Raw genomic sequence first — 6,000 nt, 5'->3', positions numbered from 1 at the left:
TTCAACGAGGGCTAATTCACATCCAATACTAGTAAATATTGTTAAAAGAGTGGGGAGTGTGGGTGGGTGTCCACAATTTCTCAATGCTAATCTGAAAACTTAACATCATCTTAATGAAGAGACACTCTTGCATTGAGGCAATAAAATCAGGGGTAGATTCAGCTGGTTTGTACCGGTTCAGGCAAACCCGATGTTAATTTTGCCAAACCAATTGTTGCAAGAACTGGATGGTCCCTCCCATCCTGCTCTGCCGCTCCCAGGAGTCTCCACATGGCCCGTTCATCATGCCACATAAGTGCAAGGCCCGCATGGAGGCTCTGGGTGGGTAAAAAATGGGCCTCCTGGATGTCCAGAAATAGGCCCTTTTCCGGTGGAGGCCGTTTTCACCTTCCCAGAGGCTCAAGGAAAGCCTCCTGAGCCTGCAAAGGGCAAAAACACCCCCACCCCCACCCCAGTGGTGGGTTCCGGATCCCGTTCCAACCTGTACAGCGTCTTAGCTCCGCGAGCCTCTGCGACGCTCCAGCTGCTCCGAGGAGCATCACATAGGCGCTGTATGCAAAATACACATTCGCGGAAGCGCAGAAGCCTTAAAAGACAGGTAAGGAGCTCGGGCGGGCAGGTGGGCCCTCCAGAGTACTGTACCAGAATGGTATCCAGTGCTCAAGGCTGTGACCCGACAAATGCGCGCCTGACAACAGTTATCCCGACAAAACTGCGGCAATAAAACCGGGACATCGACAGCGCACCCGCAAAGGCACGTCAACAAAAGAGCGCCGACAGAAGCGTGATTATGGTTAAGGTAAGGGTTAGAGTATGGGTTAGGGTTAGGGTTAGGGTTAGGGTTAGAGTTAGGGTTAGGTTCCTCTCGGCGCACTGTTGTCGGCGCGCTTCTGCACTCATTTGTCGGCACGATTTTGAACTTGTGGTTTTTTCCCAGCAGTTTTGTCGGCGCACTTTTGTTGAGTGCGCATTTGTTGGTGAATCGCTCCAGGCAGGCTCCAATATGCCCGTACCGGGGCATACCGCCTGCAATCCACCACTGCCCCACCACGATGTAGGAGACCGAGTAGGCCACACCCACCATGGGCATGCCCACCTAGCAACCGGACAGAGAAACAGTTGCTAACATTTTTCAATCCCACCCCTGGATAAAGGCATCCACATACCTACAAGCTCTGCCTTTTCTATTGCTGAATGCAATATGACAATACACAAAGAGAAGGCCAGAGCTTGCATTGTGAGAAGACAATGCTGTTTTCATCTCCCCCCTTTGCCCAACACTGTACACTAATTAGGAACATGATATTGTTTCTAAATCTTTCTCATTATTCTATATGGCCCGAGACTTGATATGTTCATATTTTTTTTGATTAACTGTTCAAAGCCCTTTGCACTGGGATGTTGCTTTATAATTTCATTTACCCAAATCTTATTTTATCAACTTCTTTTTGCATAATTTACCATGTATTTCTGGAAATAATAAGCGAGTGCTCATTTCTAACATTATGTCTCCTCATACATTGCTAATGTGTATCCCGCATAAAAATACTCCAATGATAAGCAAACTGTATCCCTGATAAAATAAAGAGTTGGAAGGGGGGGGTCTTCTAGACCAGGGGTCACCAACTTTTCGGATCTCAGAGACCACTAAATTCATAATTTTAAATCCCACGGACCAGTAATATGATCTGCCTAATGACTAGCTGGGTGGATGTGGCTAGGTAGGCATGTGACTGGGTGGGCATGGCCAACTTGATGTCACTCACATTAAAGACACCTTCTATGTCAAAACTGAACACCCCTCATCTATCTCCAATCTACAACACAATCCTTTCAACAGTTCCAAGAAGGCTCCACAGCCATTTGCACCATTCAGGTGACACACACAACCCCCCCCCCCAGGACACAGATAAATGGCCCTTTAAAAGGATGCAAATGACCAGCTGTCTGCAAGGAGTATAAATCCTTCCACCCCCCACCATCTAGTCAGAGCTGAAGAAGCTTTTTGGATGAGAAGCAAAATGTCTTCAAGGAAAAATAAAGGAAGTCCAGTTGCCTCTTGAAAAAGCTCCCCTTGGGACAACCATGACCTGGATGACAGAGAATCTCCATAGACATTTAGACTGACATACTGCTTCACAGGGCTTTGCAGTCCTTTCTAAGCAGTTTATAGAAACACTATCTTGCCCCCAACAATCTGGGTCCTCATTTTACCGACCTTGAAAAGATGGAAGACTGAGTCAACCTTGACCTGGTGAGAATCAAACTCGGGCAGTTGTCAGAATTAGCACACAATACTGCGTTCTAACTGCTGGACCACCATAGCTCACGATTACCTTCTTGTCTTGCTTCTTATCTTGCTTTCTGGCACCTTGTTATCAAGATCTGTTCTTGAAAAGAAATTCAAGCACAATCAAAGCAACGGCTTTGATAATCCTTCCAGTATATTACAGCAAGCATCTGATCCTAGCTGCGAGACATTCTCTAAGGCACGTTTCATCTTGTTGGTATCACTGAACCAACCCCGAACCTTGTTTTTCTTGGTCGGTGTAACCGATCTGGGAAATAATATATATTGTAATCTATAGACTTGCAAAATTGTTCAGCTTCCCACAAACATTCCTTTGCTGGGCAGGACGTTTCTGCCTAATATTTGTTGTTGTTGTTGTTGTGGTGGTGGTGGTGGTGGTGGTTTCACCTCAGTGACATAGCTTTGAAATAGGTTTTGTTTCTCACAAACTGAGGGGTTGTTGTTATATATATATCCTGATAAGGAGGAGACCTGTGGCATAATGGCTAAGACGTTGGCCTAAGATGCAATTCAGCACAGGATCGATTCCCAGTAAGGGTATGGCTAGCTGATGAGAGCTAAATAGCTTGAAATAGATCTATACTAGTCTCCCTTTATTTATTTATCAGCACAAATACAACATATGTATGTATGTATGTATGTATGTATGTATGTATGTATGTATGTATGTGTATATATATATATATATATATATTTAGAGTCACAACCCTTAGTAAGTCCCAATTATGGGAGGAAGCTAACTGCTTCCATCATCTGTCAATCGGCTCGTCTCAAGAGTCCATCACGACAGAAACCCAATATTTTTACTGTTGTCTTTGTTATATTTGTGTTTTTTATTTGTGCTGATAAATAAATAAAGGGAGACTAGTATAGATCTATTTCAAGCTATTTAGCTCTCATCAGCTAGCCATACCCTTAATAGAGCACAGGTTCGAATCCCAGTAAGGGTATGGCTAGCTGATGAGAGCTAAATAGCTTGAAATAGATCTATACTAGTCTCCCTTTATTTATTTATCAGCACAAATACAACATATATATATAGCAATAGCAATAGCAGTAGACTTATATACCGCTTCATAGGCCTTTCAGGCCTCTCTAAGCGGTTTACAGAGAGTCAGCATATTGCCCCCAACAATCTGGGTCCTCATTTTACCCACCTCGGAAGGATGGAAGGCTGAGTCAACCCTGAGCCGGTGAGATTTGAACCGCTGACCTGCTGATCTAGCAGTAGCCTGCAGTGCTGCATTTTAACCACTGCGCCACCTTGGCTCTGATGAACTGATCAGTTGAACTGATGAAGCTTCTTGGATGGTAAGCAAACTTTCAAAAAGTCATTTGCCTTTTTGAAAAAGCACTTTTGAGACTGGATTGATCTGAAACCAGCAGACGCTGCGCCTGTGAGTAAATGTTAAGAAGAAAAAGCAGGTTTGGAAACAAATACCTTAATCAATGTATCTTTTTGAAGTCTAGTCCCAATAACCCACGTACTTCCAATGAGAGGAAAGGAAAGAGGCCCAGGAGGAAAATGCCTTCTTGACCACCGATGTGCTAAGAAATTCAAGATCAACACAGCCAACAGCAGAAGAATCAAAATAATCCATATATTCACACCCAAGAAAGAAGAGTAGACCTAACCAAATATATCCAAATATAGACTTATAGAAATAATTAATGGCAGGGTTGGGTTTTTTTTTCTGCTTAATCTATCGATCCAACTACTGTTGACAATAACAGACTTAATCCCAAGGCCTGCAGCCTTGATCATAACTTTTTAATCTGGTTCCAAATTAGCTTGGCTCCAAAAGTTGTCCTTCCTAATTAAAAAGGTGTATACAAAATGAAAATAATATAAATAGGGAAGCAGCAACATGTGTAAAGAAATCTAAAGGTAGCTGAGGATAAGGTTCACTTTATTCAGATAGACTAGGCAGAATCAACAAAGAAGCAGAAGGATGGAGACATGGATTATTTTGATTCTTCTGCTGTTGGCTGTGTTGATCTTGAATTTCTTAGCACATCGGTGGTCAAGAAGGCATTTTCCTCCTGGGCCTCTTTCCTTTCCTCTCATTGGAAGTACGTGGGTTATTGGGACTAGACTAGATACATTGATTAAGGTATTTGTTTCCAAACCTGCTTTTTCTTCTTAACATTTACTCACAGGCGCAGCGTCTGCTGGTTTCAGATCAATCCAGTCTCAAAAGTGCTTTTTCAAAAAGGCAAATGACTTTTTGAAAGTTTGCTTACCATCCAAGAAGCTTCATCAGTTCAACTGATCAGTTCATCAGTTGAATGGATGAAGCTTCTTGGATGAGAAGCAAAATGTCTCCTCGTCGTCGTCCCCCCCGCTCCTCAGCCTGGAAAAAAACAGTCCACTTGCCTTTTTGCAAAAGTATCTTGAGATCGCTTTGACCTGGATGAACAAGAATCTCCATAGACAGATCAATTGAGTGTTGCTCCATTGCTTGTGTCAGGAATTGAATGATCACCTTGCTGCCTTGGCATGACATCATGGCTCAAGAGAGTGACTGGCTCAAAGTCACCCTCTGACTTTCATGCCCAAGGAAGGACTAGAACTCACTGTCTCCTGGTTTTTAGCCTGATGCCTTAACCACTAGACGGAACCAGGTCTCAGGTCAAACTGTCCCTCATTTCTTTCTAAACAACATTTAGGATAAAACATTATGGGAGGCAATTTTGAAACTTTTTCAAGGTACAACAATAGTGGGGAAACGGGTTCTGCTAATAAAATATTCTGGCACAATATTAATGTAGAAAATAATTTAATGAATAAAGAAGACTGTTTTTACTTCATGCTCACTGTCTTAATAATTTTAAAAAACTGGCTTTTGTTGGTCCCAGATTGTGAAGTATTGTTGAGAAAATTGCAAGTTTTATAGCATCAGAAATATCTATCTATAATGCCTTGGGTGAACATTATCTTCTTAGTTTTAAAAACTTAATATACAATGTTAAATCTATTCAATGAAGTTGTTGTTAATTTAATTAGTATTTAAAACAGTAATGATTGCTACTGGTACAATTTATTGCTATGCATTGTATATGATTAACAATCAAAACAGGAATGCATTTGCTATGTTGAGCAGAACAAAGACCAAAAAGTAATTTTGAATTCTTGATGATAGTACGATTGTGGGCATCCTCGTTTCTTTGGGTAGTTGGCCGGAGGCTAATGGGCTACATGGGTCAGAGATCTGCTTATGGTTCATTTTACTTCGAACTGGTAGACATTAGATGAAACAAATAATCCAAATCTGTTTAGTGTTTCCAAATTTAAAAGTACAAAGTCAAGTTGGAAATTTGATAAGCTCAAATGGGAAGGACTTCTGTAAACCAATGATTGGATTTTCTGTCTCTGTCTCTCTCTGTCTCTTTGTCTCTCTCTTTGTCTCTCTCTCTATCTATCTCTGTGTCTAAGCCATTCATTTTTAATCAACTCCACAGATCCATAGATAAGATCTGACTGTGTGATACATGGATCAGTGGTGGGATTCAAAAAATTTTTACTACCATTCTATGGGTGTGGCTTGGTAGGTGTGGCAGGGGAAGGATATTGCAAAATCCCCACTCTCTCCCCATTCCAGGGGAAGGTTACTGCAAAATCCCCATTCCCTCCCGATCAGTTGGGACTCAAGAGGCAGAGATAGGGGTGAGGCCAATCAGAGGTGGTA

The sequence above is a fragment of the Thamnophis elegans genome, chromosome 10 (assembly GCF_009769535.1).
Source record: "Thamnophis elegans isolate rThaEle1 chromosome 10, rThaEle1.pri, whole genome shotgun sequence".
Taxonomy (NCBI): Eukaryota; Metazoa; Chordata; class Lepidosauria; order Squamata; family Colubridae; genus Thamnophis; species Thamnophis elegans.
The sequence above is the reverse complement of the archived record's forward strand: the minus strand, read 5'-3'. Positions refer to the sequence as shown.